This window comes from Siphateles boraxobius, unplaced genomic scaffold (assembly GCF_051911475.1).
Source record: "Siphateles boraxobius isolate OS27281-9 unplaced genomic scaffold, OSU_SipBor_1 256, whole genome shotgun sequence".
Classification (NCBI taxonomy): Eukaryota; Metazoa; Chordata; class Actinopteri; order Cypriniformes; family Leuciscidae; genus Siphateles; species Siphateles boraxobius.
Genome location: NW_027508872.1, coordinates 380,001 through 394,910, shown reverse-complemented (window position 1 = coordinate 394,910; position 14,910 = coordinate 380,001).

Here is a 14,910-nt window from a genome sequence, read left to right as displayed (position 1 = left end):
GGAGCGCAGCTGCTTAGCCGGACCTCTAATAGAAAAGAATCTTCTGAGAGCATTAATGAGACTTGAGGAAGTCATTGACTCAATCACCTCTATGTGAACTCCTCTGGTACACATGCAAGTGAACAACACTGCCCACCTCTTGCTATTTGCTAGACCACCCCTTGTGCGCCGTGAGTTCACCTCCCATGGCCCAAACACATCCAAACCAACAAAGGAAAAGGGTGGATCCATTTGCAACCTTTCCGCCGGCAGGTCAGCCATCTGTTGTTCCTCCATCTTGCCTCTTAGTTTACGGCAAGTAACACACTTTTGGATAATGCTGCTAATACATCGTTTAGCCCCAATTATCCAAAAGCCATTAGATCTCATGGTGCCCTCCGTAAGATGTCTGCCCTGATGCTGCACACGTTCATGAAAATGTCTGACCAGCAGGACTGTGATATGATGGTTGGCCGGGATGATGAGGGGATTTGTTTCTTTATCTCCTAGCTTTGCTTGTCTGATGCGTCCACCAACTCTTAGCAAACCATTGCTGTCAATGACTGGATTCAACTTTAAAAGTGAACTACGTGAGGGGATTTCACTCTTGGAAATGATGCATTTCAGCTCATCCGAATACACTTCATGTTGTACACTGCTGATGATGATTTCCTCTGCTTTCAGGAGATCACTTACAGATAAGCCCTTTGAGCAAAAATGCCAACCAGAGCACTGACTATCGTCACTTGGTTCAGGGAAACAATGAGCAATGTGGTGCAGCCGCGCCACAGCTCTGACAACTGTTCTCCAGTCTGAGAATTGCTCAAATCTTTTGGTACCTAACCGATCCACTTTGATGTGGTTAGACAAGACTGTAACCTCCGAGCGAATTTCAACATCTTTCTCTGCATCAATAAGGTCATATGAGCTTGGAGTATCAGGGAGCTGTTCTGCTGGATATTGCAAAAACGAAGGCCCTGTGAGCCAAGTTGTGGCCTCAAGCTTTGCAGATGAAACGGAACGAGAGCCATGATCAGCAGGATTTTGCTCAGAAGAAACATACCTCCATTGTTCAGGCTGAGTAGACTGTCTGATGCGCTGCACTCTGTTGCTCACATAAACATGGAACCGTCTTGACTCATTGTAGATGTAGCCTAACACCACTCTACTATCCGTGTAGAACCTTATTCTATCCGGCTTCAGATTAATCTCTTCTGTAATGAGTTCAGTCAATTCAACAGCTAGGACTGCAGCACACAGTTCCAACCTAGGTACAGAGAGATCAGGTTTTGGAGCCAGCCTTGCCTTGCCAAGAATAAAGCCAACCTCTGTCTTGCCATTCTGATTCGAGGCTCTCAAGTACGCAACAGCTGAGATAGCCTTCATAGAAGCATCCGAAAAGACACATATTTCAGTGTGTTTGGCTTCAGAAAAAGGAATGGATACATACATGCGTGGAATGTTCAGACTTCTCAACTCTTGCAGCGAATGACACCATTTAGTCCATTCTTCATGTTTGTTTTCAGGTAGTGGTGTGTCCCACTCATGTGTCTGTGATGAGAGTTCCCTTAAGAGTAGACGGCCCTGAATTGTGATTGGTGCCAGGAATCCGAGAGGATCGAATAAGCTGTTCACTGTTGAAAGGACTCCTCTACGTGTGTATGGCTTTTCAGTATCTGGCACTTGGAAGGAGAAGGTATCCGACATTAGATTCCACTGTACCCCCAAACTTCGTTGATCAGGCAAGTCCTCCGTTGAGAGGTCAAGGCATTTGATGTCCTTAGCCAAATCATCAATTGGAAAAGCATCCATTACTTTGACTCTGTTTGCAGCAATTTTATGAAGCCTGAGGTTTGAGTCAGCTAGTGCCTCTTGTGTCCTCCTGAGTAAATCGATAGCCTCTTCCTCAGTAGGAAATGACTTCAAGGCAGCATCTACATAGAAATCTTGTTCAATGAATTTACTCACATCACTGCCATACTCTTTTTCTTCTCTGGCAGCTCGGCGAATTCCGTAAATGGCCACTGCCGGTGAAGGGCTATTCCCAAATACGTGAACTCGCATCCTATAGTCTACGACCTCCTTAGTCAGATCATTGTCACGATGCCACAGAAAGCGTAAAACATCACGACAGTCCTCACGGACCAAGAAGCAATGAAACATCTGCTGTATGTCGGCTGTGATGGCAACAGGGTCCTTTCGAAATCTTATGAGGACCCCTAACAGGCTATTGTTAAGGTCAGGGCCAGACAGCAGTACATCATTGAGAGATACCCCATCAAACTGTGCACTAGAGTCAAATACAACTCGTATTTGACCTGGTTTCTTTGGATGGTACACACCAAATGATGGAAGATACCAGCTCTCTTGGCCATCTTGTAAAGGAGGTGCTAGCTCTGCATGGTTGTTGTCGAGAATTCTTTGCATGAACTCTGTGAAGTCATTTCTCATCTTTGGTCGTTTGTCAAGATTGCGACGGAGAGACATGAAACGTCTTTTAGCATACTCTCTGTTGTTAGGCAAGCGTCTCCTTGGCTCACGAAATGGCAATGGTGCTACCCAGCTGTTACTCGAGTCCTTGAAGAATTCCTTTTCCATGATGTCCAGAAATAACCGATCCTCTACTGAAGGTGCCAATTTATTGTCGTCTTTGGTTTGCTGAAAGACTGACTGGCCAAGTCGGCAGCTTGATGTACTTACTTGACAGTATGACAAGTGAGGTGGTTTTTGAATCTGTTTTTTCTCATTGAACATCTCCTTCAATACAATGTGGTTATTGCATGGACTGAAGTAGCTTGTTCTGCCATTCTCTAAGATGTGTGTTCTCATGCAATTCACCGGAGAGGGCTTGTGACACTTTCCTAGACACACATCTCCCACAATGACCCAACCAAGGTCCAATTTTTGGGCATATGGAGCATCATGAGGACCGTTGAGTTGCTGGCGGACTTTATGTGCTCTTATTATGTCTCTTCCCAGCAGGAGCAGTATCTTAGCACTTGGGTCAATAGGGGGTATCTTGTCTGCTATCACTTTTAGGTGTCTATGATGCAGGGCAGCAACAGCGGTTGGTATTTCATCTCTGTTATCTGGCATACTATTACATTCAATAAGAGTAGGAAGTGGAAAATGTATCTCACCATCTGCAGATTCAATAATGAACCCATGAGCTCTTCTTCCAGTTGCTTGCACTACTCCTGCACATGTCTTTAATGTGTATGGTCCAGAGGATCCTTGCACACTGAACATGTCAAAAAATTCCGATCTGGCCAGAGATCTATTGCTCTGCTCATCTATTATGGCATAGATCCGCTTGCTTTGGTTGGGGTCGCCAACAGGAAAAACATTAACAAGGCAAATTTTGGAACATGACTTTTCGCTAAACCCTTTGCCACAAACCTTGGTGCATTTTGATGACACATCTTTGCCATAGGACTCCTCTTCCTCCCCGCCATGCAGTGGAAAAGGTGTAGAACCAGAACGCCACGGCGCTGGGCCCGGGTGCAGGGCAGCCAGGTGGTTGTCACTCTCACACTCTGAGCATTTGATTGACACATCACAATTCTTAGCCACATGTTTGTTTGATGAGCAGCATCTAAAACAGATGAACAACTCCTTTAAAAACCTTTTTCTTTCCTCTAATGGCTTTTCTCTGAAGGCTCTGCATTTCTTGAGAGGATGAGGTTTATGATGTATTGGACATTGCTTATCCATCTCATTGGTCACTCTCTGAAGACTCTTTTCATAAGAAAGATTAACGGAGGGCATCACATCTGTTTTATGAACTGCGACAGGTTTATGAACATGGGTGTGGCTTTCACTATACCGGTTCAATCCACCAGGGTTTATGGAGAGGGAAGAAAAATTGAAGCTTGGATCATTGCGTGCTCTTGCTTCTCTACACACAAACTCAACAAAGAAGGAGAATGGTGGGAAAGAAACTCCATAGGTGTACTTGTAGTGTGAACCCTGCATCATCCACTTTTCTTGTATTCCAAAGGGCAACTTTTGCACAATTGGATTGACTCCTCTGGATGTATCAAGATAAGTGAGCCCTGATAAATCGCCTCCGCTCTTAGCGGCTTCTATCTCCAAAAGCAAGTCTCCTAATTCGCGAAGCTTGTGATGGTCTTTCGTTGTTATCTTTGGAAAAGTCTCTATTTTTGTGAAGAGAGCTTTTTCAATAGCTTCTGGAGACCCGTAGGTCATATATAACCTCTCCCAAATTAGTTCAAGACCAGCAGCTAAATTCCTTACATTTGCAGACTTAATGCGACGAGCATGATCTGCTGAATCTCTCCCCAGCCACCTAATCAGTAAATCAAATTCCTCACCTGCTGTAAGATCAAGGTCCTTGATGGCATTGAGAAATGATGATCTCCAGGCCAGATAATTTTCAGGATGGTCATCAAATTTGTTGAGCCCTGTTGTCACTAGCTGATTTCGTGCTAAGAACTTAGCTAAGTCATACGTGGCTGCATCATGACCAGAGTGCTGAATAGGATGATTTGTGTTTCTTCTGTGATGGTGCATGGGAGCAGCTGGGTTCTTCGAATGGATCGAGAAGCTATGTGAAGACTGGGGCAAAGGAAGATTACACTGCTCTTCATTCTCACTGCCACCGTATTGACTGGCATTCCACGAGGACAGTACTCGATACACTGATGAAGGATTTTTTCTTTCCTCTGTATTTTGGCGTAATTCAGTTTTTGAACTGCCTTTGATTGGTACAGTGTCACTAAATTCACTTTGTTGTTTTACATACTCTTCAATACGTTGCCTAGGATTTTGCTGTGGGAGGTGAATAGTTGAACTATGATGAGAACTTTTCACCTCTAGATCTGCGACAGCTGCTTCCATGACTGCCGCTTCCGCCATTGCGGCTTCCGCCTCTTTCTCTATCTCCATTGCGTCTAATGTTGCTTCGAGGCGTGCTTTCTCTATTTTAATTTCCATTTCCCTTTTTGCAAACGAGGCCCTTGCCTGTGCAGCTTCTGCCTTTGCCCTTGCTTTAGTCGCTGCCATGCTGGCCGTGGACTTGCTGGAAGTCACGGAACGTCGAGATGAAGCTGACTGACTTTTGTCATCTTCCATGACTGGTTGAAAATTCAAGTTTGATAATTTTCACCGTGGATATTCGGCAGTTGTCGTGTGAGCCTCTATGTCATGGATGACAATAGCAGGGGAAATCCAGCTTCCATGATAAACGGCTCTTGTATGAAGCTTGCTTTTTTACTATACTGGCTTCGTACCCAGCAAGCTAAACACATCCACTCAATAAAACAGTCTTGACAACGGAGTCGTTCTTCAGCTTTACTGAATAAATGTGTAAAACTGTAAAATATAAAAGAATACATAAATAAACTGTCACATGGTAAATATCGCGTCCAACAATATACAATGGGAGAAAATAATACAAAATGTTTACACAGTAAAATGCGGAACTATAAAAACGATTACTATATATGCACTCCCTCATAAACATACAAAATGCCATAATTAAGAATAATCAAACTCCAACTTACAAGCAGTGCCTCGTTTAAGAGTTGTTGTTGCTATGGACTGACGGCAAATTCAACATGCGCTACCGTGTGCTGTGTTGTTCTCTTGAACCCAACCCCGGAAACTGAATAAAACTAATTCAAAGTGCAGAATACAAAACAAACAGCAGGGGGAGCAAAAACGCTAAGATAGGCAAAGCCAGAACACTCCCCGTCTGGTATCTCAAAGATACCAATCACACTAACAGTTACTGGACTAAACAGCCTGATCTGAAGACAGGAGGTATACCAATTCAGATATAGGTCTGTGATAGGTTTTGGTTGTCCCATGTTGAACAGTTTTCACCTCCACTTTCCTCACCATACCATCCGTACTGGGAACGGCCTTCACAATGATCCCCATTGGCCACTCATTCCTTTTGACTTGTTTGTCTTTGAGCAGTACAATGTCGCCTTCTTTGATGTTTGGATGTTTGTGAAACCACTTGCAACGGCTCTGAAGAGTTCCAAGATACTCCTTCCTCCACCTATTCCAGAACGTTTCCGCTAAAGCTTGAACCCGTTTCCATTGAGAATGGAACATGTCTTTCTTGCTGAAATCTTCTTGTGGAGTTGGGAGACTACCAGCTTTTTGTGTCAGAAGCATGGATGGCGTTAGGATGAAGGGGAATTCAGGATCTGTAGAGACTGGGACTAGAGGCCGTGCATTAATGATGGCTGTGACCTCAGACATGAATGTCACTAAGACTTCATGAGTAAGCTGTGTGTACCTGTTTTCTAGGAGCATTGAATCTAGGATTCGCCTTGTTATACCAATCATGCGTTCCCAGGCGCCACCCATATGAGAAGAGTGTGGCGGACTAAAGACCCAGGAACATCTTTGCTCAAGCAGGTAATCTCTCACCTCTGATTGTTCGTTCTCAATCATCTTAAGCTCTCTAGAGGCACCCACGAAGTTCGTTCCACAGTCGGAGCGCAGCTGCTTAGCCGGACCTCTAATAGAAAAGAATCTTCTGAGAGCATTAATGAGACTTGAGGAAGTCATTGACTCAATCACCTCTATGTGAACTCCTCTGGTACACATGCAAGTGAACAACACTGCCCACCTCTTGCTATTTGCTAGACCACCCCTTGTGCGCCGTGAGTTCACCTCCCATGGCCCAAACACATCCAAACCAACAAAGGAAAAGGGTGGATCCATTTGCAACCTTTCCGCCGGCAGGTCAGCCATCTGTTGTTCCTCCATCTTGCCTCTTAGTTTACGGCAAGTAACACACTTTTGGATAATGCTGCTAATACATCGTTTAGCCCCAATTATCCAAAAGCCATTAGATCTCATGGTGCCCTCCGTAAGATGTCTGCCCTGATGCTGCACACGTTCATGAAAATGTCTGACCAGCAGGACTGTGATATGATGGTTGGCCGGGATGATGAGGGGATTTGTTTCTTTATCTCCTAGCTTTGCTTGTCTGATGCGTCCACCAACTCTTAGCAAACCATTGCTGTCAATGACTGGATTCAACTTTAAAAGTGAACTACGTGAGGGGATTTCACTCTTGGAAATGATGCATTTCAGCTCATCCGAATACACTTCATGTTGTACACTGCTGATGATGATTTCCTCTGCTTTCAGGAGATCACTTACAGATAAGCCCTTTGAGCAAAAATGCCAACCAGAGCACTGACTATCGTCACTTGGTTCAGGGAAACAATGAGCAATGTGGTGCAGCCGCGCCACAGCTCTGACAACTGTTCTCCAGTCTGAGAATTGCTCAAATCTTTTGGTACCTAACCGATCCACTTTGATGTGGTTAGACAAGACTGTAACCTCCGAGCGAATTTCAACATCTTTCTCTGCATCAATAAGGTCATATGAGCTTGGAGTATCAGGGAGCTGTTCTGCTGGATATTGCAAAAACGAAGGCCCTGTGAGCCAAGTTGTGGCCTCAAGCTTTGCAGATGAAACGGAACGAGAGCCATGATCAGCAGGATTTTGCTCAGAAGAAACATACCTCCATTGTTCAGGCTGAGTAGACTGTCTGATGCGCTGCACTCTGTTGCTCACATAAACATGGAACCGTCTTGACTCATTGTAGATGTAGCCTAACACCACTCTACTATCCGTGTAGAACCTTATTCTATCCGGCTTCAGATTAATCTCTTCTGTAATGAGTTCAGTCAATTCAACAGCTAGGACTGCAGCACACAGTTCCAACCTAGGTACAGAGAGATCAGGTTTTGGAGCCAGCCTTGCCTTGCCAAGAATAAAGCCAACCTCTGTCTTGCCATTCTGATTCGAGGCTCTCAAGTACGCAACAGCTGAGATAGCCTTCATAGAAGCATCCGAAAAGACACATATTTCAGTGTGTTTGGCTTCAGAAAAAGGAATGGATACATACATGCGTGGAATGTTCAGACTTCTCAACTCTTGCAGCGAATGACACCATTTAGTCCATTCTTCATGTTTGTTTTCAGGTAGTGGTGTGTCCCACTCATGTGTCTGTGATGAGAGTTCCCTTAAGAGTAGACGGCCCTGAATTGTGATTGGTGCCAGGAATCCGAGAGGATCGAATAAGCTGTTCACTGTTGAAAGGACTCCTCTACGTGTGTATGGCTTTTCAGTATCTGGCACTTGGAAGGAGAAGGTATCCGACATTAGATTCCACTGTACCCCCAAACTTCGTTGATCAAGCAAGTCCTCCGTTGAGAGGTCAAGGCATTTGATGTCCTTAGCCAAATCATCAATTGGAAAAGCATCCATTACTTTGACTCTGTTTGCAGCAATTTTATGAAGCCTGAGGTTTGAGTCAGCTAGTGCCTCTTGTGTCCTCCTGAGTAAATCGATAGCCTCTTCCTCAGTAGGAAATGACTTCAAGGCAGCATCTACATAGAAATCTTGTTCAATGAATTTACTCACATCACTGCCATACTCTTTTTCTTCTCTGGCAGCTCGGCGAATTCCGTAAATGGCCACTGCCGGTGAAGGGCTATTCCCAAATACGTGAACTCGCATCCTATAGTCTACGACCTCCTTAGTCAGATCATTGTCACGATGCCACAGAAAGCGTAAAACATCACGACAGTCCTCACGGACCAAGAAGCAATGAAACATCTGCTGTATGTCGGCTGTGATGGCAACAGGGTCCTTTCGAAATCTTATGAGGACCCCTAACAGGCTATTGTTAAGGTCAGGGCCAGACAGCAGTACATCATTGAGAGATACCCCATCAAACTGTGCACTAGAGTCAAATACAACTCGTATTTGACCTGGTTTCTTTGGATGGTACACACCAAATGATGGAAGATACCAGCTCTCTTGGCCATCTTGTAAAGGAGGTGCTAGCTCTGCATGGTTGTTGTCGAGAATTCTTTGCATGAACTCTGTGAAGTCATTTCTCATCTTTGGTCGTTTGTCAAGATTGCGACGGAGAGACATGAAACGTCTTTTAGCATACTCTCTGTTGTTAGGCAAGCGTCTCCTTGGCTCACGAAATGGCAATGGTGCTACCCAGCTGTTACTCGAGTCCTTGAAGAATTCCTTTTCCATGATGTCCAGAAATAACCGATCCTCTACTGAAGGTGCCAATTTATTGTCGTCTTTGGTTTGCTGAAAGACTGACTGGCCAAGTCGGCAGCTTGATGTACTTACTTGACAGTATGACAAGTGAGGTGGTTTTTGAATCTGTTTTTTCTCATTGAACATCTCCTTCAATACAATGTGGTTATTGCATGGACTGAAGTAGCTTGTTCTGCCATTCTCTAAGATGTGTGTTCTCATGCAATTCACCGGAGAGGGCTTGTGACACTTTCCTAGACACACATCTCCCACAATGACCCAACCAAGGTCCAATTTTTGGGCATATGGAGCATCATGAGGACCGTTGAGTTGCTGGCGGACTTTATGTGCTCTTATTATGTCTCTTCCCAGCAGGAGCAGTATCTTAGCACTTGGGTCAATAGGGGGTATCTTGTCTGCTATCACTTTTAGGTGTCTATGATGCAGGGCAGCAACAGCGGTTGGTATTTCATCTCTGTTATCTGGCATACTATTACATTCAATAAGAGTAGGAAGTGGAAAATGTATCTCACCATCTGCAGATTCAATAATGAACCCATGAGCTCTTCTTCCAGTTGCTTGCACTACTCCTGCACATGTCTTTAATGTGTATGGTCCAGAGGATCCTTGCACACTGAACATGTCAAAAAATTCCGATCTGGCCAGAGATCTATTGCTCTGCTCATCTATTATGGCATAGATCCGCTTGCTTTGGTTGGGGTCGCCAACAGGAAAAACATTAACAAGGCAAATTTTGGAACATGACTTTTCGCTAAACCCTTTGCCACAAACCTTGGTGCATTTTGATGACACATCTTTGCCATAGGACTCCTCTTCCTCCCCGCCATGCAGTGGAAAAGGTGTAGAACCAGAACGCCACGGCGCTGGGCCCGGGTGCAGGGCAGCCAGGTGGTTGTCACTCTCACACTCTGAGCATTTGATTGACACATCACAATTCTTAGCCACATGTTTGTTTGATGAGCAGCATCTAAAACAGATGAACAACTCCTTTAAAAACCTTTTTCTTTCCTCTAATGGCTTTTCTCTGAAGGCTCTGCATTTCTTGAGAGGATGAGGTTTATGATGTATTGGACATTGCTTATCCATCTCATTGGTCACTCTCTGAAGACTCTTTTCATAAGAAAGATTAACGGAGGGCATCACATCTGTTTTATGAACTGCGACAGGTTTATGAACATGGGTGTGGCTTTCACTATACCGGTTCAATCCACCAGGGTTTATGGAGAGGGAAGAAAAATTGAAGCTTGGATCATTGCGTGCTCTTGCTTCTCTACACACAAACTCAACAAAGAAGGAGAATGGTGGGAAAGAAACTCCATAGGTGTACTTGTAGTGTGAACCCTGCATCATCCACTTTTCTTGTATTCCAAAGGGCAACTTTTGCACAATTGGATTGACTCCTCTGGATGTATCAAGATAAGTGAGCCCTGATAAATCGCCTCCGCTCTTAGCGGCTTCTATCTCCAAAAGCAAGTCTCCTAATTCGCGAAGCTTGTGATGGTCTTTCGTTGTTATCTTTGGAAAAGTCTCTATTTTTGTGAAGAGAGCTTTTTCAATAGCTTCTGGAGACCCGTAGGTCATATATAACCTCTCCCAAATTAGTTCAAGACCAGCAGCTAAATTCCTTACATTTGCAGACTTAATGCGACGAGCATGATCTGCTGAATCTCTCCCCAGCCACCTAATCAGTAAATCAAATTCCTCACCTGCTGTAAGATCAAGGTCCTTGATGGCATTGAGAAATGATGATCTCCAGGCCAGATAATTTTCAGGATGGTCATCAAATTTGTTGAGCCCTGTTGTCACTAGCTGATTTCGTGCTAAGAACTTAGCTAAGTCATACGTGGCTGCATCATGACCAGAGTGCTGAATAGGATGATTTGTGTTTCTTCTGTGATGGTGCATGGGAGCAGCTGGGTTCTTCGAATGGATCGAGAAGCTATGTGAAGACTGGGGCAAAGGAAGATTACACTGCTCTTCATTCTCACTGCCACCGTATTGACTGGCATTCCACGAGGACAGTACTCGATACACTGATGAAGGATTTTTTCTTTCCTCTGTATTTTGGCGTAATTCAGTTTTTGAACTGCCTTTGATTGGTACAGTGTCACTAAATTCACTTTGTTGTTTTACATACTCTTCAATACGTTGCCTAGGATTTTGCTGTGGGAGGTGAATAGTTGAACTATGATGTGAACTTTTCACCTCTAGATCTGCGACAGCTGCTTCCATGACTGCCGCTTCCGCCATTGCGGCTTCCGCCTCTTTCTCTATCTCCATTGCGTCTAATGTTGCTTCGAGGCGTGCTTTCTCTATTTTAATTTCCATTTCCCTTTTTGCAAACGAGGCCCTTGCCTGTGCAGCTTCTGCCTTTGCCCTTGCTTTAGTCGCTGCCATGCTGGCCGTGGACTTGCTGGAAGTCACGGAACGTCGAGATGAAGCTGACTGACTTTTGTCATCTTCCATGACTGGTTGAAAATTCAAGTTTGATAATTTTCACCGTGGATATTCGGCAGTTGTCGTGTGAGCCTCTATGTCATGGATGACAATAGCAGGGGAAATCCAGCTTCCATGATAAACGGCTCTTGTATGAAGCTTGCTTTTTTACTATACTGGCTTCGTACCCAGCAAGCTAAACACATCCACTCAATAAAACAGTCTTGACAACGGAGTCGTTCTTCAGCTTTACTGAATAAATGTGTAAAACTGTAAAATATAAAAGAATACATAAATAAACTGTCACATGGTAAATATCGCGTCCAACAATATACAATGGGAGAAAATAATACAAAATGTTTACACAGTAAAATGCGGAACTATAAAAACGATTACTATATATGCACTCCCTCATAAACATACAAAATGCCATAATTAAGAATAATCAAACTCCAACTTACAAGCAGTGCCTCGTTTAAGAGTTGTTGTTGCTATGGACTGACGGCAAATTCAACATGCGCTACCGTGTGCTGTGTTGTTCTCTTGAACCCAACCCCGGAAACTGAATAAAACTAATTCAAAGTGCAGAATACAAAACAAACAGCAGGGGGAGCAAAAACGCTAAGATAGGCAAAGCCAGAACAACTAATGAAAATCCCAAATTCAGTATCTCCGAAAATTAGAATATTACTTAAGACCAATACAAAAAAGGATTTCTAGAAATGTTTGCCAACTGAAAAGTATGAATATGAAAAGTATGAGCATGTACAGCACTCAATACTTAGTTGGGGCTCCTTTTGCCTGAATTACTGCAGCAATGCGGCGTGGCATGGAGTCGATCAGTCTGTGGCACTGCTCAGGTGTTACGAGAGCCCAGGTTGCTCTGATAGTGGCCTTCAGCTCTTCTGCATTGTTGGGTCTGGCGTATCGCATCTTCCTCTTCACAATACCCCATAGATTTTCTATAGGGTTAAGGTCAGGCGAGTTTGCTGGCCAATTAAGAACAGGGATACCATGGTCCTTAAACCAGGTACTGGTAGCTTTGGCACTGTGTGCAGGTGCCAAGTCCTGTTGGAAAATGAAATCTGCATCTCCATAAAGTTGGTCAGCAGCAGGAAGTATGAAGTGCTCTAAAACTTCCTGGTAGACGGCTGCGTTGACCTTAGACCTCAGAAAACACAGTGGACCAACACCAGCAGATGACATGGCACCCCAAACCATCACTGACTGTGGATCTTTACACTGGACTTCAAGCAACGTGGATTCTGTGCCTCTCCTCTCTTCCTCCAGACTCTGGGACCTTGATTTCCAAAGGAAATGCAAAATTTACATTCATCTGAGAACATAACTTTGGACCACTCAGCAGCAGTCCAGTCCTTTTGCGACAGCTGAAACCCATGTCTTGCATACGTCTGTGTGTGGTGGTTCTTGAAGCACTGACTCCAGCTGCAGTCCACTATTTGTGAATCTCCCCCACATTTTTGAATGGGTTTTGTTTCACAATCCTCTCCAGGGTGCGGTTATCCCTATTGCTTGTACACTTTTTTTCTACCACATCTTTTCCTTCATTTCGCCTCTCTATTAATGTGCTTGGACACAGAGCTCTGTGAACAGCCAGCCTCTTTAGCAATGACCTTTTGTGTCTTGCCTTCCTTGTGCAAGATGTCAATGGTCGTCTTTTGGACAGCTGTCAAGTCAGCAGTCTTCGCCATGATTGTGTAGCCTACAGAACTAGACTGAGAGACCATTTAAAGGCCTTTGCAGGTGTTTTGAGTTAATTAGCTGATTAGAGTGTGGCACCAGGTGTCTTCAATATTGAACCTTTTCACAATATTCTAATTTTCTGAGATACTGGTTTTGGGGTTTTCATTAGTTGTCAGTTATAATCATCAAAATTAAAAGGAATGAACACTTGAAATATATCAGTCTTTGTGTAATGAATGAATATAATATTCAAATTTCACTTTTTGAATGGAATTACTGAAATAAATCAACTTTTTGATGATATTCTAATTATATGACCAGCACCTGTATGACATATCCCTGAATAATTCATATTCTCGATAATCACAAGAACCCAACTTGAAGCATTTCATAGGACACATACTAAGTCGAAAATATAATGTCAAAATTATGACTTAAAATGTCATAGACAAAAATTCTAAATTAAGACTAATAATTGTGAGATAAAAAGTTAAAATGATAAGATTTTTGAAATGATGACACTAAATCCTAATCATGATACAAATTACATTAAGGTAAAGATATGACATTAACAAGTCAAAATTATGAGTTAGTGTCATATTGACAAAAAGTAGAAATCAACACTCAATTGTAAGATAAAAAGTAGATATTGTAAATTATGACATTAAATCATAATTATGATATAAGTCAAAATTATGACTTAAAGTCAATATGACAAAAAAATTGAATATTAAAAATTATTCATTATGACATACTAAGTCATAATTTTGACTTTTTAGAACATAATTATGATTTTCTTTGTCATAATTGACTTGATGATTTTTGTCATAATTTCGACTTTTCTAGCTATAAATATGACTTAGTATGTCATATTTTTAACTTTTTAATCTCATAATTATGACTTAGTATGTTATAATAATGTTTTACCAAAGCATTTTTTGATAAAGTGAAATAAATTATAGAGACAAATAGCAGAAAATGTGTATTATGTAACATGCTGGAAAACAAACTGAATATCTCAGCGAGACATGATGGAGCTCAGACTGGATGATACTGGCAGTGTTTAGGGAACTCGGCTCAGTCTGCAGACAGTGTGTGTGTGTGTGTGTGTGTGTGTGTGTGTGTGTGTGTGTGTGTGTGTGTGTGTGTGTGTGTGTGTGTGTGTGTGTGTGTGTGTGTGTGTGTGTGTGTGTGTGTGTGTGTGTGTGTGAGTGATTTATACACGTCTGGAGACGATCATAATGAAGCTCTTACAGTAAAACACTAACAGAGTTTAGAGGAAATCATTCAGGATTGACTGACTACAAACTTAAAAACATGTATCCATGTAAACATGTATGTATTTATGGGTTTAAATAATAATTGGATCTTCAGATAAGAAATATGCAAGATCACATTATTGTTTCAGTTTTTGTTTGATTTACTGAGTCAGTATCTTTCAGGAATCATAAAAGGAAAGTTTTGGGGGAAAATATGCATGCAAATTTTCAAATCTATAATCATTGCATTACATATTTTTATTTAAGAAGGCTGTAAAGAACTCAATGTTTGAGTCCATAAACAAACTCATCTGGGTTTAATCATGTTCTTATGTAGATGTGAATTAGTTTCACCAGCGCAAGTGATGTGAAACAGATGCAGAAAACATGCGTTTCTCCTTCACTGGGCTTCACTTCCAGTTAAAGGTGGAGTGAGAGAGACGGCGTCTAGACG